The sequence below is a fragment of the Amia ocellicauda genome, unplaced genomic scaffold, assembly GCF_036373705.1.
Source record: "Amia ocellicauda isolate fAmiCal2 unplaced genomic scaffold, fAmiCal2.hap1 HAP1_SCAFFOLD_74, whole genome shotgun sequence".
NCBI lineage: Eukaryota > Metazoa > Chordata > Actinopteri > Amiiformes > Amiidae > Amia > Amia ocellicauda.
In genome coordinates, this window is record NW_027103001.1 from 235,870 (window position 1) to 257,421 (window position 21,552).

Here is a 21,552-nt window from a genome sequence, read left to right on the forward strand (position 1 = left end):
CCCGCTGCATCTGTGGCTGCGGGCCGGTGTCTCTATTCCTCCCCGCGTCGCCCCGCTCCTCCTCCCGCTCCCTGTCCTGCTCGGGACAGTTCCTCACGACATTCCCCTCGCTCCCACACCTGAAACACTTCATGGACTCCGAAGTAGCGAACACGACGTAGTCGGTATTGTCGATCTTAAATTTAAAAATGACATTAAGATCCTCATTGATGTTATTGAGGATCATATACAGCTGCCTTCGGAAGGACATGACGTGTTTCAGTTGCGGGGCTTTGCAGCCCAGCGGGACCCTCTTAATGCCGGACATCAGCTGCCCGAGCCGGTGCGGATGAACGGAGGGACGTTAGACAGCGTTACCTTCCGGGCAGGAGCAGCGAGCGGCAACACCGGGGTGAAAGTGTCGTCTAACACTGTGCCATTAGCCACTAGCTGATTGAGCAGATCAGTGGTTTTTAAGAAGATAACAATGGCAGCAGACTTGATATTTTCACACCCTGCTACCTCCCCAACCGCTAACACACACTGCTCTAGGGGGCAGAACTGCACCGGAGCGATCTTGACTCCATGGCGTCGGGTCAGTTTTTCAAAAGACGCATTCAGGGGGTCCGACCCCCCGACCCGGGAAGAACTACCGGTACTCCCCCCTCCCCTCCCCTGTTCCCCCACAATAAGAAAAGCACTGAAAACAGAAGACAAAATAAACAAACTGAAAAAAGTAAAGCAACAAAAAAACGCAGCCAAAGGACAGAGCTCTCAGCAGCACTCCCGCTCACTGCAGACCCCTCCCACACACTCCCAGCTGAGAGAGAGAGAGAGTTAGTGTCTGTCTCTCTCTCTCTCTCTGTAGATGCATCATAGGGAACATATGTAACAATCTCTCTTTTTGTTTACCAAAAATGAGAATGAACGTATTTCAAGTGGGTGTTGCCTTGGTTGGAAACGTTTTAAGATTATTTATGAAGTGTAAAGTGGATTTGTCTCAGTTCTCCGTAGTTTTCAATGTATGTGCCATTCAGTAGCGTTCATGTTACAGATGTGCCCTATGCAGTGGTAGGGTCAATAAAATGTCAGTAAAACTTTATTTTAGCAATTATGGAGGGGAAGAACTGCAAATAGCGGGTCCCCACTAATTATCTAACTTACCAACAACGTTTAAAATTAGGTCTTGCGAAGCTGCCAAATAATGCTGTATAATCGTATGTGTCTTCATACACCGGCTGCTATAGTCTGATAGCTTTGATTATATATATATATATATATATATATATATATATATATATTTTCTCGTGAACCACAAATGTTATTTGCTTGATTTTTACAGAGTATGTTATAAATACCATTCTTATGAAGCCTGACAAATTGTATGCTGTAATTATGAATATTTTCAAATCATTTGTTTGTTTTTCCTAACATGTTACAAATGTTCCCTATGTGAAAGATGCATTATATCTTAATAACGTCTAAACAATTAAAGATATACAGATTATTATTTTTGGTAAAGTTATAATACATTGCTATTAACTATGTGTGTCAGTAAAAGTTTAAATTTCCTAAAGGATTTTTATTGATCTTGCAAAATAAGTGTTTAGGGAACATTTGTAACATAGAGGTGGGTTAGCCACCGAGTAAGGGCAGCGGCTCCGGCTCCAGCACCGGCACCATGTCGCTGGAAAAGCGCTAAGTGAGCTCACAGTGAGCTCAGTGTAATGTCTGCTCTGGTGAGCTCACAGTGTGACCTAGTCGTGAGTTCACGTCTTCACTGGGTAGTCCTTGACAACTTAATTGACTCAAATCTTGGGCTTAATTGGTCAAAATGACCATTGGTTGAAGGTACTCAGGGACTGATGTGTAGAGAGACTTATTAAACCTGCAGGATTGTGGTTTTCCCAGATCAGAATTAACCAGATCACCACAAAGGAACATGGTATGTGCTATTGCAACACAGATTACACAAATACATTGAAATCCAAGTTTGCAGTGGTCCTTGGGCCATTGTGTGGTGATCCAGATCACTTCAGCAGGAATTTTGCAGTGGTCTGGACTACAACTCTCTCTCTCTCTCTCTCTCTCTCTCTCTCTCTCTCTCTCTCTCTCTCAATTCAGTGCATTTGAATTGTCAAAGCAATTGGACATGCATACATACATACATACATATACACTCACCTAAAGGATTATTAGGAACACCTGTTCAATTTCTCATTAATGCAATTATCTAACCAACCAATCACATGGCAGTTGCTTCAATGCATTTAGGGGTGTGGTCCTGGTCAAGACAATCTCCTGAACTCCAAACTGAATGTCTGAATGGGAATGAAAGGTGATTTAAGCAATTTTGAGCGTGGCATGGTTGTTGGTGCCAGACGGGCCGCTCTGAATATTTCACAATCTGCTCAGTTACTGGGATTTTCACGCACAACCATTTCTAGGGTTTACAAAGAATGGTGTGAAAAGGGAAAAACATCCAGTATGCGGCAGTCTTGTGGGCGAAAATGCCTTGTTGATGCTAGAGCTCAGAGGAGAATGGGCCGACTCGATTCAAGCTGATAGAAGAGCAACTTTGACTGAAATAACCACTCGCTACAACCGAGGTATGCAGCAAAGCATTTGTGATGCCACAACACGTACAACCTTGAGGCGGATGGGCTACAACAGCAGAAGACCCCACTGGGTACCACTCATCTCCACTACAAATAGGAAAAAGAGGCTACAATTTGCACAAGCTCACCAAAATTGGACAGTTGAAGTCTGGAAAAATGTTGCCTGGTCTGATGAGTCTCGATTTCAGAGTCAGAATTTGGCGTAAACAGAATGAGAACATGGATCCATCATGCCTTGTTACCACTGTGCAGGCTGGTGGTGGTGGTGTAATGGTGTGGGGGATGTTTTCTTGGCACACTTTAGGCCCCTTAGTGCCAATTGGGCATCGTTTAAATGCCACGGCCCGTTGTTTCTGACCATGTCCATCCCTTTATGACCACCATGTACCCATCCTCTGATGGCTACTTCCAGCAGGATAATGTACCATGTCACAAAGGTCGAATCATTTCAAATTGGTTTCTTGAACATGACAATGAGTTCACTGTACTAAACTGGCCCCCACAGTCACCAGATCTCAACCCAATAGAGCATCTTTGGGATGTGGTGTGTAACGTTATGTTGGGTGTATTTGGATAAGAGTATTTGGGCTCTGAGCTGAAGCACGGATCTAAAGAAGACCTCTCCCCCCCAAAGTTATCAGATTTCCTTAGCTCATCAGCTTGGAACTGGTTTGCATCAAAGTGACAGTTTTGGGGAGGATGGCACCGAGAAGAGGCCAAATAGTTTGTTATTCTGCTATGAGATGTCTGGAGAAAGGGGCCTGTGGGTGATAAAAACTCTTTGAAGTGGATGAGAGCCGAAATCCCGACATAGAGCTACGAACCCAGGTCAACCGGCATTTCCAAAAGATGGCATGGATTGACATCAGTCATAAATCCAAAGTCACAAAAGATTAAGTCTGTTTTAGTTACTTGTGATAAATTGTTGATATCCTAAGCGTTGGCATTAGAGTCATTAGGTGATTAATCGAGTACTGTTCTGTTGGGTTGTTACTGAATAGCCAAAACAATGATTACCCAAATGTCCCCATGTGAAGCATTGATTGTTAAGGTGCCAGGAACAGAGATTCCTGAATTCCTTGGACGCCTAGGCAGTTTGGACTTTGAAGTAGAGTCGCGTCGAACTCAGTTGGTAAACGACACTACGACGCAACTCGAAAAAGAGTCGATAGAGGTGATGAAAGTTATGGCTAGCTTAGCACTTGCGAGCTCAAGGGTAGTGAACTGGATCATAAGCAAGTTTGAAAAACTGAAAAAGCTAGGAGAAAAGTATGCTAAAGCGAAAGAAGAAAGAGCCAAACGGCATGGAATGGTTTTAGAATTTGAAGGAAAGCTAGATACTTGTGGAAAACAAGTCATTGTGTTGAATGCTGAAAAAGAGGACTTAATTGAACAGAGAGAGCAATTAGGAAATGATTTAAGACAATGTCAAGTTGAATTGGAAACAACTCTGATCCAAGTAAAAGGTCTGCAAAATGACAGATGTAAAGCGGTTGAAAATGAAAGGATAGTTTTGAAGGACCGGGATGTTTTGGAAATGCGTCTTTGCAAAACAGTCAGGGAGAAAGATTTGGGCACTGTAAAAATGGAGATACTCGAAGGCGAGGTCATACATTTAAAAAGGGACAGTGAAGAAATGAGGAGAGTAAATCAGGTGCTTAGGGGAGAACTCAAATCAACTGAAGTTGAAAATGAGCGTCTCAAGCAACAAATAGGGGCCCTGAAAGCTGCCTCTTGGTGGGCTGCAAAGCTGACACCTGACAGCATAAAGGAACAGCCGGAACCGGCCAATGCACGGAGTCGCACACCGTCTCCACATTTAGGCCCCGGGTTGCCTCGTCCTGATCGTACCCCTCCCTGTAGTCTTTCTCCACCCAGGGTAAGAAGCTCGTCGCACAGACGAACTTCCTCTCCCGAGAGTCCAGACCGAAAGGTTAACATGCGCCAGTTGAGAGAACTGGCTAAAGATTGTGAAACCTTTAACCCAGCAGACAAGGAAGGAAATGTGGAAGCGTATATTAAGGACATTAAGTATGCTTTGAGTTTCTATCCTGAGGCTACGGAGAAGGAAAAGGTTCTCCTAATCCGCAAAACTACCTCTCGCCAAGTCCATTCTTGGATGGAGAGGCAAGGGTCCATGGTCTGCAATAGGTTTCAACGCTTGTGCAGAGCATTAGTTAGGGACTATTCCAGGTTCATTGATCCAGTGGCAGCAGTGACTGCCGCACACCAGATCAAACAGGGTAAGCATGAGTCCCCCCGTGATTACTATGAAAAGCTTAGGAAAACCTATTTTGCGGGTCAAGATCGACCCGGGGCCGAGGAAGAGGTGAGCTTTAAAGGGTTGTTTGTTGCTAATTTGTTCCCAACGATTAAGGAAATGATCATATTACATGCAGACGCAACGTATATGAACATAGCTGAAATTCGAAAAAATGGCACAGAAAGCTTGGGAAAGCAAGTACAATAGCACTTCTGATCGTAAAGATTCAAGCACCCAAGTACTGGCAAGGCGCTCTGAGAGCCCTATTTCTCCACTGGAGTTAGAGGGGACAGAGATTCAAAGAAGGAAAGAACCTCCCAAGGATGGAATCCAAGACACCCAGGCTTACAATAAAAAAAAGAAATCTGCTCCTAGCCTAGGTGGGTTAACTCAGTCTCTGAGCAATGTTGCAGTTTCTGAGCTACTGCTACGCTTAGCTCTGCTCCCTTTGCCCCCTCTTCCCAAACTGGAAGTTAGTAGCCAGGGTAAAGGGCCGGACTCGCCACCTAAGGAATGACTAGCTCTGGAACCGCCCCCTGTCCCCGCCTCTGTGTTTTTGATTGGATGTGAGGAACAGCAGGGGGGTTTCTCTGACACATCAGCCCACTGGGACCTCCCAGTGGGGGAAGTTGCCTGCAGGCAAGCTGAACCTTTGGTGATGTTACTGGGTGATCTGACACAGAGAGGCAGAGCCAAGCAAGTTTACATAGAAGTGACCATTGAGAATGTGTGGGAGTGAGGAGCCTTGTTGGACACTGGGGCTGAAATTTGTTTAATGTCTGCCACCACAATGGGCAACCTGAAACAAATTATGGAAACCTCAGACCAACGACTGAAAGTGGAAGCTTGTAGTGTGAACATTACAAGTTACACAGAGACTAAGGCACAGCTCACTCAAAAGGCATTGTTAGAGTTCACCTTTGGGAAGATTAAGTTGGTTCATCCAGTTTATATTTCCAAATTTGAAACAGAGAAGTTGATCATTGGTCAGGATCTATTGAACAGGTTGTGGGCTCAAGTTGAATCACCAAAGCCGGTGGAATTGAATGACAGATATGATACAGCCACCAAGGTACAACTTCCCAATGAGACCATTTTTTGTGCATGTCCCTAAAGGGGGCACCGGCTTACCATGTAAGCCAACCATTCGAACCCAGGTCCCTACCAACTATTATAGACATAGTGAAGGTCAGGTGCCTGAATAACACCTGAATTCCCAGTCACCTCCCTCTGTTAATCAACTTCCACCTATTGGTTACCGTCAGTAACCATACTCAATACTGAGTAATACCAATTGTTTTTTTGTTTTAATGTACTTGTGTTATAATATGTAACCTGTATATGTGCTAGTATAGGATTGTCAATTTGATTGGAATACATTCTGCTTAAATAATGAACTATTAGTTTGTTTTCTTTGATTTCTCGGGGTCATGAATGGTGAAGTCCACTGTTGAATTCTGTTACATAACTTTGAGATAAATGCTTATCGTCTTATTTTGTCTTGAAGGGGATAACGTCCTAGTCGACCTCAGTCCCATTCAAGAAAGGGGGTATGTAGCGTTATGTTGGGTGTATTTGGATAAGAGTATTTGGGCTCTGAGCTGAAGCACGGATCTAAAGAAGACCTCTCCCCCCCAAAGTTATCAGATTTCCTTAGCTCATCAGCTTGGAACTGGTTTGCATCAAAGTGACAGTTTTGGGGAGGATGGCACCGAGAAGAGGCCAAATAGTTTGTTATTCTGCTATGAGATGTCTGGAGAAAGGGGCCTGTAGGTGATAAAAACTCTTTGAAGTGGATGAGAGCCGAAATCCCGACATAGAGCTACGAACCCAGGCCAACCGGCATTTCCAAAAGATGGCATGGATTGACATCAGTCATAAATCAAGCCCCCCTCCAATAGGACACTGGGGGCTGAAACCGAAATCCAATCTCAAGAACTCAGGAACCAATCACCTATTGATCTGACAGACTATAAAGGACAAACACGGCCTTTCTTTCTCTCTCTCTCTCACCTGAACCAGTAACTCGCTGCCACAGCTCAACCTGTAGCTCTGTTGCCCGAACCGGAACCAGAAACCAACCAAGTCTTTGCCGGCAACAGAAGAGTTAAACTGGGAGAAGGAGATTGAGCCGTACAAAGAATTCTTTTAAAGGACTTTATTAAATAAAGAACTTTACAGACTGCGCTGCCCGCCTGTGCCCACCTGATCAGTGGAGTTTTACAGCTGGACAAATGACTAAGTCGACTGAATACGAAAGTGTCAGTCATTTAAATAGCTATTTGAGTTTTAAGAAACTTGACCCTTGGAACAAACAGGGCCCTGCTTTCCTCAAAGACTTTGTCTTCAAGTAACTACGGTGGAACCCTGCTTACAAAGAAGATTTTGTGCACAACCTTGGAGCCTTCAAACCAGTGGAAAATCTGTTTGGAAACGACTCTACTTTCGCGAAACCCCAACTTCCAGGTGCATCGACTGAGTGGAAGTTCTTGGACAAAGCCGAACCGGACTGCCTTTGTTCCAAACCACACGGACCTCGTGCCGTGTGCTGTTATCTGAGCCCGAAGGCAGAGAGGCCTCTCTGCGACGAAGTTCAGATAAGTTTAACAGTTTGGAGTTCATGATTCATGACATTTGAGAAATCAATTAGAAATGTTAATCTGTGATTCATAACTCTAGAATGTGTAATATCATTTAGTTTTCTTAAATATAAATGTGTGTTGCATTAAACTGTTTTGTTGATAATTTTAGAAATAAAATCTGTCAACGCCGAGAAATATCTTCTCATTCCTGTTTAACTGTTTAGTCTGAAATTGACACAAGTTAATAGACACCAGATTATAGGTGGCCCTGCCTATCCTTAATCATTGAATAATAATCAGTTAAGGGAAATTGTGGTAACAAGTAATGATAGGATCTTTCTCTCCACCTAAACGTTAATGAGACTGATATATATATAACGAGAAGTTACCTGACATAAATACTAACCTGCGTAGTTATTGAATGTCTGACTAATAATACTAACAAGAGACTCACCTTCATCTTACTAACTGGTATTGTAGTCAATGTGTTTATAACCTCTTTTGTTTAACGATTTGTGTTATCATATGCGATCCCATGGTCTTTGATTTGGTCACGGAAGTGATTTGTCTTTGATTTGTTGATATAGAGTTTTTAGTTTAGAATTATTTTTTCCCTTTTGTATAATTAGTGTAGTGCTACATTTAGTCTTTGTTTTGAATAAATTTGACAATTTATATCTTTGGAATTGGTGTCTGCGTCCAATTATTACAGAAATTGAGTTCTACAAGATTCCAGGATTCGTGATAAGGTGATACTATAAATTCACTTCTTTAATTGAAATTTATAAGTGTACCTTACGCTACAGGTGGAACGGGAGCTTCGTGCCCTGGATGTGCATCCCACAAATCTCCATCAACTGCAAGATGCTATCCTATCAATATGGGCCAACATTTCTAAAGAATGCTTTCAGCACCTTGTTGAATCAATGCCACGTAGAATTAAGGCAGTTCTGAAGGCGAAAGGGGGTCAAACACAGTATTAGTATGGTGTTCCTAATAATCCTTTAGGTGAGTGTATATGGAAAAGGAACAATATGTGTACATCTCTGCATATGGTGCCCTAACAGATGTGCAAGTTACATGACAGACAGACACTCACACACACTTTCAAAGACAGACAGACAGACAGACACTCACACACACTTTCACACACTCACTTTCACAGACAGACACAGACACAGACACACTCACTTTCACACAGAGACAGGCACATTTTCACACAGAGACAGACACACAAACACACACAAACAGACACAGACACACATACTTTGACAGACAGGCAGACAGACACATGCATATTATGGGTCTTTGTTGGGTAGTGAAATGGGTAGCATCAGTCGCAGTGTGGGTAATGTCAGGAAACCAATCATAGTCCCCGTTATTTGCATATCGTGGCGCAAAGCATTCTGGGAAAAGCAACTAAACACGTTTAGTCATGTATTTGTCCATAGTTTACACATGAGATGAAAGAGACAGTATGACGTATTGAGCACCTGGGATTCCTCATGTGTATGTGAGGGGCAGAGGAACCGGATCCCAAGTGTGTGTCCCAGGTGCTATAGGTTTCAAAGCATGCAGGGGAAAAGGCACCCCACCCTGACACGTATAGAAGACTGGATAGGGAGATATAAATAGCAATGGGGAGACTCTTGTACTTGGTGTGGCTCTATCCATATAGTGGGGCCAGCAGCCACTTAGCAGGTGCAGCAATAGAAGCTCAGCCTGGGGAGACTGGATTTAGCATTTCCTCTCCATTTTGATAAGTATCCATAATCATTTCTGCAAAATACTTCTATGATACCTATGTATGTTTTTTACTTGTACTATATTATACTATCAAGTATCAGTGTACACATACAATGTGACCTGTTACATTAATACAGAGGCCACGGAAGGCCAGATCAGTAATAGCCACTGTCCCCTGATATTACACTTTTTTACAATCACTTTGGCACTCATTTCAGAACCTTGATGTCATTTTTCAAAACTCTAGACACTAAACTCACACCCGATGATCAAAATGCACATTTTTCAAAACTCTAACACTTTTTTACAATTGCTTGGATACAATACACATCAACCTCAGATCATTTGTTCATTGAACTAAAATGACACAACTTAACATCAAAGTATTACCATTTCAAAATGCAATTCACACATTACATCTGAGATCACTGTCTATTCATTTCATTACAAAGATCTAACTATCAATTGATACAGCTGCTCAAAATGATAAGTGACTGTTGCATTACTCTTAATGCATAGTTTTATGGAAACTGACAAACAGTATTCCATGTTTCGATCATGAAAGTTTCAGGATAATGAGATCCATTGACACCAATAACCGAGGAGCATGGTTTCTTAGGGTTACCATAGACTTGACTGTGTCTTCTTGTTTGTGAAGGAACACGACTGTGTTTTCCTGTCTGGGTTCCCGCAGGCTTAAGTGTGTTTGTAAACTGCAGCGTAGGTTTGACCTACTATTAGAAAAAAAAAAAAAAAGGAGCGCTAATTAATTGTTCAATATCTGATACGCCGGTGATAATATAAAATAACGTGTTTATAGTTTATAGAAGTTTATAGTGTTTATGGTAAATGAAGAAAAGTCATTAAGTTATATACAAGTTCTATAAATGCAAACATTGAAAAGCATGTTTGTTGTTATTCCTATATAGGATTTAGTATTATTTGTGTTTTCTTGTTTTTTGCTATGTTTTCTCCCCTGTCGTTTATTGTTATTTTGCGGGCTTGCACGCCTTGGTTGTTGTGTACAAAACGATACATAGAAAATGGGAAAACGTGTTACTGTGTGGGAACAGCTCTAGTAAGACGGGCGACCCGCCACTTAAAGGTACACATGTAAGGTACATGTATGATAACTATGGAGTGAAGCGGTGCGTTTGACTGGACAATAGGTGACAGAAAATTAAGGTTTCCAGAAGATGGGACTTTTGATTCAGATAGACTTGAGCACCTAAAAACGGTTTTGCAAAATAGGAATACAAAGCATTAAGAAATGAGAAACCAAAGCTAGCTATCTTAAAACATTTGTTAGAGAAAAGAAAGAAAAGACAACAGGCATAATTCAATCTGAATGCCCCGAAGACAAATTAAAAATATATATATATATGTTTTTCAGTATAAATGACAGTCCTCAAGATACTGAAGGAAAATTACTAGATAAGTAATAAATAAGGGTAGTTTGAGACACTGCAGGTCAATATAACATGCCAACCAAAACCATGGTATCTGAATTTACTATGGATATAAATTAATATGTGTCTCTTTGTATGTTTGTACGTTTTCAGTTTGCGCAAGGTAAATGTCCATATTTTGACTTTTTCATGTACTGTATAGTCCAGAATATGACTAAGAGAGTCATAAGTCACAAATAGTTACAAAATGATAGCTAAAAAACGCCAGTTAAATATGTTGTAATAACAGACCTACAAGAAAGTCAGCATTTAACTGTACACAGAATGCTATTGCAAACAGAAATAATAATACAAAATTAAGTTATTTAAATAGGTCTTACGAATACAGAAGTTAAAAGTAACATGTTAGAAATGGAATTAGAGCCAAATTTAGAAATAGGAATCCGAGGCAACCACAAACATTCGGTGAAGGTTTCTTACATATTGATAAATAGATAACCAGATACTCCAGGAAATTAACGATGTGCTCATTTGGAAGCTATGAGTTCCACAATGAAGAGTTTTTAAATCCCTAGTAATAGATCCCTAAATACAATGTGTAGGTAAGAAATTAACTATTGATCAGTTCAATCTGGATTCGGGAACAGTTCTTCTGAACCTGTACTGGTGTAGATTGGACTTCAATAGGAGGAAGTGACACAATAAAGACATGAGCCGCGCAGGAGGACAGTCTTAGTGCCCACTCAGGTTCTTAGTTGGGGAAATCATTGACTGGACACATTTTTTGAAAATGTGCTTTCCTGAAGTACCTGGACATCATTATTGAGATCAATGAAAAGGCTTATTTTCCAAAGATTAAATACATTCATTAACTACAATAATGTAGTGAAATGTATATAAATAGTAATAATACAAATCGATCAAATATAACTTGCATTTTCTTGTAAGAAATTAGGAATAGGAGAAAGAACAGCTGTTGGGATGCAGTGCGATATTATCCAAAATTGAAAGCGGTTGAGAAAGGAGAGTTTGTTCTGTGTGAGACAAATGTACTGCCACGAGAGACTCTGATGGTGATTGACTGGAATATGAGGGAAAATAATGAAGTTACTACAGGTATAACTAAAGGTGTAACATAACTAATTTAATGAAACATAGTCATGGCAAGTTATAAAACTGTTTGGAAATAGTCCTTTCACAAACAGAAATACCCTATCAATTAGGAAGAGGGGGGCAGGGGGCAAGGGCCGTATGTGCTCCTCTGCTCCCCCTGTTCGCCTGAGCAGACAAGCAGCCTGAGATGAGAGAGAGAGAGAGAGAGAGAGAGAGAGAGAGAGAGAGAGAGAGAGAGAGAGAGAGAGAGAGAGAGAGAGAGAGAGAGAGGTCAGAGACAAGGCAGAGACTGTAAGTACGTGTAAGGGTTCATAACTTATTACAAACAGAGCAAGAGTGTAATGAATGGTAATTTACACTGCTTGTATTAATAATGATAATAATATTGATGTTGATACAGACGAATACGTCACATACTAGATGACAACCGCATAAAACTAATAATAATGAAAATAGGAATAATAGGAGTATGGAAATAATTTCAAATTATGGTTTATTGGTAAAAAATAAATTGAGAAACAAAGATTAATAACTGCCATCATTTACCCAACTACTATTAACTATGGTGTTGAAGGAGCTGCTGTAATAGTTATTGTAATGTTCTCAGGTATTTAAGTTAGATAAAAGGACAAAGATAAGCACATTGTTTTGAAACTTTGACAACTCCACACAAAAAGAGTATCTACACTAGGAAGTAAAGCTGATTCAATAAACACAGGAGATATGATGCTGCTGACGACAGCTGAGTGCTGTACTGAAATAATTTGATAAATGAGATAAATTGGAATCAAGATTATTATTATTTTGAATTGTCCCTTTACTAGAAACCTTATAGATTGTGCGAATGTCAACTAATGTGATAGAGATGCCTTTTATAAGGACGATCTCTGATGTTGTGTGAACCACACATTGTGTCTTCAGACTGATTTATTCCACATGGCAGATATGCATATTATGAATCGTGTCCTGAAGGAACCGATGTCTGACCCATATGGAGAAGATGCTGGTGTTCTTGTTGAGACACAGTAGGCCAAGGGCGCGGCTTTAAAGACAGCCTCACAGCAACTTGAACAGACCAATGCTGAGGTCCACTACGCTGAAGTGATGCTTGACTCAGTGGAGAAATAAGTTAAAATACTATAATTAAAGGTTTTCCAGATTATAGGAATCTACAATATATTGTGAAACTGCTCAGATGACGTCCGCAGTAGCACATATTCTTCTATTGATAGTTTAATTTATAATGTACTATTAGTGGAGATGTCACATTATTCAAATGAATAGAATGACAGCCATGAAGTCAGAATCAGTCCATTGCCCTTCACTTAAGATTTGTACAATGTATAATGTTTATAAATCAAAACGCAACAAATATATGTACAATACAGTTTACAAACTGAATTTGTAAAAAAGAATGTTTTGCTGACTTTTGTATTCTCTTTGAAGCAACAAAATGTATGTGTTATGTATGTCGTAACTAGGGTTTGACTTTTATGACCTGGGGCTGGATGAAATTTAATTTGAGATGCACTGTAAAAGCTCCAGGAAATTGCAACTGGCCACTGCACCTTCCATAAGAGAGCTCAAACATTTGCTAATGCATTGGTTGCCTCACAGGCACTCTTTCCCTGGTTTGCCCATGTGGCGCATGGTGTTGGCCACACGGGCAAAGGGGGGATGTGTGCATCAGTCTTTTAAATTGGTTTGCCCCAGGTTTTATAGTAACAGCTTAGCAATATTGTAGAACTTGCCACATTTGTCAAGCTCATAATCCTGCAATATGCAAATAGATTGTGTTCAAGAGCTTAAATGTTGTGGATATGAATATATACTTGTAATAATATATAGGTGTTCTAAATGGGTTGAAGCCTATCCCGTAGGAAGGCTGAAGTAGTAAAAGTAGCAAAAATACAGTTAAGGGATGTTATATGTAGATTTCGCATTCCAGGGAAATTTCCAGTGATAGGAACACTCACTTCACTGGGACAATAGTGCAGGAACTATGCAAAGCCCTGCGAGGTAAACAACATTTTCACTGCCCCATCAGGCTCAGTCAGCTGGAGCAGTGGAGAAACAAAATGGGATATTAAAGAATAAGCTGTCTAATATATGCAAACAAACAGGACTCAAACGTCCAGATCCCCTTCCTATAGTCCTAATGACAATGAAATCGTCAGCAAATTGAGAAAAACAGGTCTTTCTCCGTGTGAGATTATTATGGGATGACTTATGAGACTCTCCATCACTCCTCCATTGTCTGTAAGGGAAATGGACATCCACTTGATGGATGATGCTATGTTGTCTTTTTGTATGGGACTAACACGTGCTTTCGAAGCTGTCCATTCACAGATGAAAGCCGCCCAGACTGAACCATCCCAGCAGGTTTACCACCCCTTCCAGCAAGATGACTGTGTATATCAAAGCACACAAGAGAAAGTCCTCCCAACAGCCCAGGTGGACAGGGCCCTACCAGGTGCTCCTGACCACCCACACAGCTGTGAAGTGCCTAGGAACGACAACATGGATCCACTCCTCACACTGCAAACTTGCCAATCGAGGCGATCAGCACAACCCTGGTGGAGAACAGAGGGATAAAGGAATTGTTCTTCCACATCAGATTTGACATTACTGTATGTATGCAGGCCCTTGTAATTGCTTTTCCAATACTGCCAACTGGTTATTGATGATTGATTTCACATTGTGGTACGAGTATCGAGTGAAATGCGTGCTATCCACCTCAACAACACAGCGATAACATGGAGCCGGCAGGTGATCCAGGTCACAATAGAGGTCAAGCAGTGGGAGGAGGAAGACGTGGTGGTCAAAGGTGTAGCGTAAGGTACACTTATAAAATTCAATTAAAGAAGTGAATTTATAGTATCACCTTATCACGAATCCTGGAATCTTGTAGAACTCATTTTCTGTAATAATTGGATGCAGACACCAATTCCAAAGATATAAATTGTCAAATTTATTCAAAAACAAAGACTAAATGTAGCACTACACTAATTATACAAAAGGGAAAAACTAATTAAAATTCAACTCTAGATCAACAAATCAAAGACAAATCACTTCCGTGACCAAATCAAAGACCATGGGATCGCATATGATAACACACAAATCATTAAACAAAAAAGGTTATAAACACATTGACTACAATACCGGTTAGTAAGACGAAGGTGAGTCTCTCATTAGTATTGTTAGTCAGACATTCAATAACTACGCAGGTTAGTATTTATGTCAGGTAACTTCTCGTTATATATATATCAGTCTCATTAACGTTTAGGTGGAGAGAAAGATCCTATCATTACTTGTTACCACAATTTCCCTTAACTGATTATTATTCAATGATTAAGGATAGGCAGGGCCACCTATAATCTGGTGTCTATTAACTTGTGTCAATTTCAGACTAAACAGTTAAACAGGAATGAGAAGATATTTCTCGGCGTTGACAGATTTTATTTCTAAAATTATCAACAAAACAGTTTAATGCAACACACATTTATATTTAAGAAAACTAAATGATATTACACATTCTAGAGTTATGAATCACAGATTAACATTTCTAATTGATTTCTCAAATGTCATGAATCATGAACTCCAAACTGTTAAACTTATGTGAACTTCGTCGCAGAGAGGCCTCTCTGGCTTCGGGCTCAGATAACAGCACACGGCACGAGGTCCGTGTGGTTTGGAACAAAGGCAGTCCGGTTCGGCTTTGTCCAAGAACTTCCACTCAGTCGATGCACCTGGAAGTTGGGGTTTCGCGAATGTAGAGTCTTTTCCAAACAGATTTTCCACTGGTTTGAAGGCTCCAAGGTTGTGCACAAAATCTTCTTTGTAAGCAGGGTTCCACCGTAGTTACTTGAAGACAAAGTCTTTGAGAAAAGCAGGGCCCTGTTCGTTCCAAGGGTCAAGTTTCTTAAGACTCAAATAGCTATTTAAGTGACTGACACTTTCGTATTCAGTCGACTTAGTCAATTGTCCAGCTGTAAAACTCCACTGATCAGGTGGGTCTGTGAAGTTATTTATTTAATAAAGTCCTTTAAAATAATTCTTCGCTCAATCTCCTTCTCCCAGTTTAACTCTTCTGTTGCCGGCAAAGACTTGGTTGGTTTCTGATTCCGGTTCTGGCAACAGAGCTACAGGTTGAGCTGTGGCAGCGAGATTCTGGTTCAGGTGAGAGAGAGAGAGAGAGAAAGACTGTCCGCTGTTCCTTATAGTCTGTCAGATCAGTAGGTGATTGGTCCCTGAGTTCTTGAGATTGGATTTCGGTTTCAGCCCCCAGTGTCCTATTGGAGGGAGGCTTTATTTATGACTGATGTCAATCCATGCCATCTTTTGGAAATGCCGGTTGGCCTGGGTTCGTAGCTCTATGTCGGGATTTCGGCTCTCATCCACTTCAAAGAGTTTTTATCACCTACAGGCCCCTTTCTCCAGACATCTCATAGCAGAATTCCAAACTATTTGGCCTCTTCTCGGTGCCATCCTCCCCAAAACTGTCACTTTGATGCAAACCAGTTCCAAGCTGATGAGCTAAGGAAATCTGATAACTTTGGGGGGGGAGAGGTCTTCTTTAGATCAGTGCTTCAGCTCAGAGCCCAAATGCTCTTATCAAAATACACCCAAAATAACGCTACATATGTATGTATGTATGTATATATGTGTAGAAGGAAAATTAGAAATTATTTTCTTACACCTGTTTTTCTCTCTTGTATACTTAAGAAAGATACGGTCAAGCTAGAAGGTCAGCCCAGAAGATAGTTTGATTTCTGTTTGTTATTTACGATGAGAACCTTGGAGACATTGTCAAACGGTATGACCTACGTGCCTGTTCCCTAAAACCATGTGTTGACCTATGAACTCTGTTCTATAATGATATATGTTCTGCTTAGTTAGCCTTTAAGATAACATTGTAATGACTTTCTAGCATGTATGGATGTATGTATGTATGTATATATATATATATATATATATATATGTATGTATGTATGTCCAATTGCTTTGACAATACAAATGAATTGAATTGAGAGGAAGAGAGAGAGAGAGAGAGAGAGAGAGAGAGAGAGAGAGAGACAGACAGACAGACAGACAGCTCAGCGATGACATCACGAGCCTCTCTCAGCTGACTGCTATGACATCACAGAGCACGTACATTCCGTTGCTTGTCGTCTGTCAACCACTCAGTCACTGCTAGCCAGACTGTCCCTAAGACAAAGTGTACAATACTTCAATTATATCTCCTCCAGACAGATAAAGAATATTAAGAGCTACGATGAAGTTACCCAGGAGACGTAAAAAGCTTGCATCACCTGGTATTTCCTGGAGGTCACCCATCCAAGTACTGACCAGGCCCTGGCCCGTTTAGCTTCCGAGATCTGACGAGACGGGGTGCGTCCAGGACGGTGTAGCCGCAAGCCGAGAGGCCTGGCTGCATGATGTCTCTTAAAGGCTGGCGGGTATTGACGGAACTTCTAGCAAAAAAAAAAAAAAAAAAAAAAAAAAGAAAAACGGAGGCAAAAATATCAGTGCAGCAAATGGTGTTGAAAGTTGCCGGGTACGTGTACAATACTTCAATTATATCTCCTCCAGACAGAAAGAGAGTATTAAGAGCTACGATAAAGTTACCCAGGAGAAGTAAAAAGCTTGCAGCACCTGGTATTTCCAGGAGGTCACCCATCCAAGTACTGACCAGGCCCTGCCCCGTTTAGCTTCCGAGATCTGACAAGATCGGGCGCATTCAGGACGGTGTGGCCACAAGCCGAGACGCCTGGCTGCATGATGTCTCTTAAAGGTTGGTGGGTATTGACGGAACTTCCAGCAAAAAAAAAAAAGAAAAAAGAAAAATGGTGGGAAACATATCAGTGCAGCAAAGTGTGTTGAAAGTAGCCGGGTACGTGTACAATTCTTTAATTATATCTCCTCCAGACTGAAAGAGAGTATTAAGAGCTACGATGAAGTTACCCAGGGGACGTAAAAAGCTTGCAGCACCTGGTATTTCCAGGAGGTCACCCATTCAAGTACTGTCTAGGCCCTGCCCCATTTAGCTTCCGAGATCTGATGAGATCGGGCGCGTTCAGGACGGTGTGGCCGCAAGCCAAGAGGCCTGGCTGCATGATGTCTCTTAAAGGCTGGCGGGTATTGACGGAACTTCCAGCAAAAAAAAAAATAGAAAAATGGAGGGAAAAATATCAGTGCAGGAAAGGGTGTTGAAAGTAGCCGGGTACATGTACAATTCTTCAATTATATCTCCTCCAGACTGAAAGAGAGTATTAAGAGCTACAATGAAGTTACCCAGGAGACGTAAAAAGCTTGCAGCACCAGGTATTTCCAGGAGGTCTCACATTCAAGTACTGACCAGGTCTTGCCCCGTTTAGCTTCCGAGATCTGATGAGATCGGGCGCGTTCAGGACGGTGTGGCCGCAAACCTAGAGGCCTGGCTGCATGATGTCTCTAAAAGGCTGGCGGGTAATGACGGAACATCCAAGAGAAAAAAATAAAAAAAAAAATAGAAAAATGGAGGGAAAAATATCAGTGCAGCAAAGGCTGTTGAAAGTAGCCGGGTACGTGTACAATTCTTCAATAATATCTCCTCCAGACTGAAAGAGAGTATTAAGAGCTACGATGAAGTTACCCAGGAGACGTAAAAAGCTTGCAACACCTGGTATTTCCAGGAGGTCACCCAACCAAGTTCTGACCAGACCCTGCCCCGTTTAGCTTCCGAGATATGATGAGATCAGGCGTGTTCAGGACAGTGTGGCCGCAAGCCAAGAGACCTGGCTGCATGATGTCTCTTAAAGGCTGGCTAGTATTGACGGAACTTCCAGCAAAAAAAAAAAAAAAAAAAATAGAAAAAGGGAGGGAAAAATATCAGTGCAGCAAAGGGTGTTGAAAGTAGCCGGGTACATGTACAATTCTTCAATTATATCTCCTCCAGACAGATAGAGAGTATTAAGAGCTACGATAAAGTTACCCAGGAGACGTAAAAACTTGCAGCACTAGGTATTTCCAGGCGGTCTCACATTCATGTACTAACCAGGTCCTGCCCCGTTTAGCTTCCGAGATCTGACGAGATCGGGCGCGTTCAGCATGGTGTGGCCGCAAGCCGAGATGCCTGGCTGCATGATGTCTCTTAAAGGCTGGCGGGTATTGACGGAACTGCCAGCAAAAAAAAAAAAGAAAAATAGAGGGAAATATACCAGTGCAGCAAAGGGTGTTGAAAGTAGCCGGGTACGTGTACAATTCTTCAATTATATCTCCTGGAGACAGAAAGAGAGTATTAAGAGCTACGATGCTGTTACCCAGGAGACGTAAAAAGCTTGCAGCACCTGGTATTTCCAGGAGGTCACACATCCATGTACTGACCAGGCCCTGCCCCGTTTAGCTTCCGAAATCTGATATGATCGGGCGCGTTCAGGACAGTGTGACTACAAGCCAAGAGACCTGGCTGCATGATGTCTCTTAAAGGCTGGCGGATATTGACGGAACTTCCTGCAAAAAAATAAAATAAAAAGAAAAATGGAGGGAAAAATATCAGTGCAGCAAAGGGTGTTGAAAGTAGCCTAGTACGTGTACAATTCTTCAATTATATCTCCTGGAGACAGAAAGAGAGTATTAAGAGCTACGATGAAGTTACCCAGGAGACGAAAAAGGCTTGCAGCACCTGGTATTTCTAGGAGGTCTCCCATCCAAGTACTGACCAGGCCCTGCCCCGTTTAGCTTCCGAGATCTGACGAGATCGGGCGCATTCAGGACGGTATGGCCACAAGCCGAAAGGCCTGGCTGCATAATGTCTCTTAAAGGTTGGCGGGTATTGACGGAACTTCCAGCAAAAAAAAAAAAAAAAAAAAATAGAAAAATGGAGGGAAAAATATCAGTGCAGGAAAGGGTGTTGAAAGTAGCCAGGTACGTGTACAATTCTTCAATTATATCTCCTGCAGACTGAAAGAGAGTATTAAGAGCTACGATAAAGTTACCCAGGAGACGTAAAAGCTTGCAGCACCTGGTATTTCCAGGAGGTCTCACATTCAAGTACTGACCAGGTCCTGCCCCGTTTAGCTTCCGAGATCTGACGATATCATGCGCATTCAGGACGGTGTGGCCGAAAGCCGAGAGGCCCGGCTGCATGATGTCTCTTTAAGGCTGGCGGGTATTGACGGAACTTCCAGCAAAAAAAAAAAGAAAAAAGAAAAATGGAGGGAAAAATATCAGTGCAGCAAAGGGTTTTGAAAGTAGCCGGGTACGTGTACAATTCTTCAATAATATCTCCTACAGACTGAAAGAGAGTATTAAGAGCTATGATGAAGTTACCCAGGAGACGTAAAAGGCTTGCAGCACCTGGTATTTGCAGGAGGTCACCCATCCAAGTACTGACCAGGCCCTGCCCCGTTAGCTTCCGAGATCTGATGAGATCGGGCGCGTTCAGGATGGTGTGGCCGCAAGCCAAGAGGCCTGGCTGCATGATGTCTCTTAAAGGCTGGCGGGTATTGACGGAACTTCCAGCAAAAAAAAAAAAAAAAAAAAAAAAAAAGAAAAATGGATGGAAAAATATCAGTGCAGCAAAGGGTGTTGACAGTAGCTGGGTACGTGTACAATTCTTCAATTATATCTCCTCCAGACAGAAAGAGAGAATTAAGAGCTACGATAAAGTTACCCAGGAGACGTAAAAGCTTGCAGCACCAGGTATTTCCAGGAGGTCTCACATTCATGTACTGACCAGGTCCTGCCCCGTTTAGCTTCCGAGATCTGACGAGATCGGGCGCGTTCAGGATGGTGTGGCCGCAAGCCGAGATGCCTGGCTGCATGATGTCTCTTTAAGGCTGGCGGGTATTGACGGAACTTCCAGCAAAAAAAAAAAAGAAAAAAAGAAAAAAGAAAAATGGATGGAAAAATATCAGTGCAGCAAAGGGTGTTGACAGTAGCTGGATACGTGTACAATTCTTCAATTATATCTCCTGGAGACAGAAAGAGAGTATTAAGAGCTATGATGAAGTTACCCAGGAGACGTAAAAAGCTTGCAGCACCTGGTATTTCCAGGAGGTCTCACTTTCATGTACTGACCAGGCCCTGCCCCGTTTAGCTTCCGAGATCTGACGAGATCGGGCGCGTTCAGGATGGTGTGGCCGCAAGCCAAGATGCCTGGCTGCATGATGTCTCTTAAAGGCTGGCGGGTATTGACGGAACTTCTAGCAGAAAAAAAAAAAAAAAAAAATGGAAAATGGAGGGAAAAATATCAGTGCAGCAAAGGCTGTTGAAAGTAGCCGGGTACGTGTACAATACTTCAATTATATCTCCTCCAGACAGATAGAGAGTATTAAGAGCTACGATGAAGTTTCCCAGGAGACGTAAAAAGCTTGCAGCACCAGGTATTTCCAGGAGGTCTCCCATCCAAGTACTGACGAGGCCCTGCCCCGTTTAGCTTCCGAGATCTGACGAGATCGGGCGTGTTCAGGACGGTGTGGCCACAAGCGAAGAGGCCTGGCTGCATGATGTCTCTTAAAGGCTGGCGGGTATTGACAGAACTTCCAGCAAAAAATAAAAAATAAATAAATAGAAAAATGAAGGGAAAAATATCAGTGCAGGACATGGTGTTGAAAGTAGCCGGGTACATGTACAATTCTTCAATTATATCTCCTCCAGACTGAATGAGAGTATTAAGAGCTACGCTGAAGTTACCCAGGAGACGTAAAAAGCTTGCAGCACCAGGTATTTCCAGGAGGTCTCCCATCCAAGTACTGACGAGGCCCTGCCCCGTTTAGCTTCCGAGATCTGACGAGATCGGGCGCGTTCAGGACGGTGTGGCCGCAAGCCGAGATGTCTGGCTGCATGATGTCTCTTAAAGG

At 42.0% G+C, this 21,552-nt stretch overlaps 5 non-coding genes and 9 pseudogenes across 5 annotated transcripts; all 14 read right to left on the reverse strand.

Annotated features, from left to right (window-relative positions):
* Nucleotides 1-17,010: 17,010 nt before the first annotated feature.
* LOC136742446 (uncharacterized) lies at nucleotides 17,011-17,129 on the reverse strand (annotated as a pseudogene).
* Nucleotides 17,130-17,353: 224 nt separating this feature from the next.
* Nucleotides 17,354-17,472, reverse strand: LOC136742600 (5S ribosomal RNA). The gene has a single exon (XR_010814971.1). It is a non-coding gene; the product is annotated as a 5S ribosomal RNA (ribosomal RNA).
* Nucleotides 17,473-17,689: 217 nt separating this feature from the next.
* LOC136742323 (5S ribosomal RNA) lies at nucleotides 17,690-17,808 on the reverse strand. Its single transcript, XR_010814916.1, has one exon. It is a non-coding gene; the product is annotated as a 5S ribosomal RNA (ribosomal RNA).
* Nucleotides 17,809-18,019: 211 nt separating this feature from the next.
* LOC136742422 (uncharacterized) lies at nucleotides 18,020-18,138 on the reverse strand (annotated as a pseudogene).
* A 221-nt stretch (nucleotides 18,139-18,359) lies between these two features.
* Nucleotides 18,360-18,478, reverse strand: LOC136742544 (uncharacterized; annotated as a pseudogene).
* A 219-nt stretch (nucleotides 18,479-18,697) lies between these two features.
* On the reverse strand, nucleotides 18,698-18,816 carry LOC136742514 (uncharacterized; annotated as a pseudogene).
* Nucleotides 18,817-19,026: 210 nt separating this feature from the next.
* On the reverse strand, nucleotides 19,027-19,145 carry LOC136742509 (uncharacterized; annotated as a pseudogene).
* A 216-nt stretch (nucleotides 19,146-19,361) lies between these two features.
* LOC136742316 (5S ribosomal RNA) lies at nucleotides 19,362-19,480 on the reverse strand. Its single transcript, XR_010814909.1, has one exon. It is a non-coding gene; the product is annotated as a 5S ribosomal RNA (ribosomal RNA).
* A 220-nt stretch (nucleotides 19,481-19,700) lies between these two features.
* On the reverse strand, nucleotides 19,701-19,819 carry LOC136742571 (uncharacterized; annotated as a pseudogene).
* Nucleotides 19,820-20,035: 216 nt separating this feature from the next.
* On the reverse strand, nucleotides 20,036-20,153 carry LOC136742610 (5S ribosomal RNA). The gene has a single exon (XR_010814981.1). It is a non-coding gene; the product is annotated as a 5S ribosomal RNA (ribosomal RNA).
* Nucleotides 20,154-20,377: 224 nt separating this feature from the next.
* Nucleotides 20,378-20,496, reverse strand: LOC136742400 (uncharacterized; annotated as a pseudogene).
* A 225-nt stretch (nucleotides 20,497-20,721) lies between these two features.
* Nucleotides 20,722-20,840, reverse strand: LOC136742409 (uncharacterized; annotated as a pseudogene).
* Nucleotides 20,841-21,060: 220 nt separating this feature from the next.
* On the reverse strand, nucleotides 21,061-21,179 carry LOC136742350 (uncharacterized; annotated as a pseudogene).
* Nucleotides 21,180-21,400: 221 nt separating this feature from the next.
* On the reverse strand, nucleotides 21,401-21,519 carry LOC136742319 (5S ribosomal RNA). Its single transcript, XR_010814912.1, has one exon. It is a non-coding gene; the product is annotated as a 5S ribosomal RNA (ribosomal RNA).
* Between the last annotated feature and the right edge of the window lie 33 nt (nucleotides 21,520-21,552).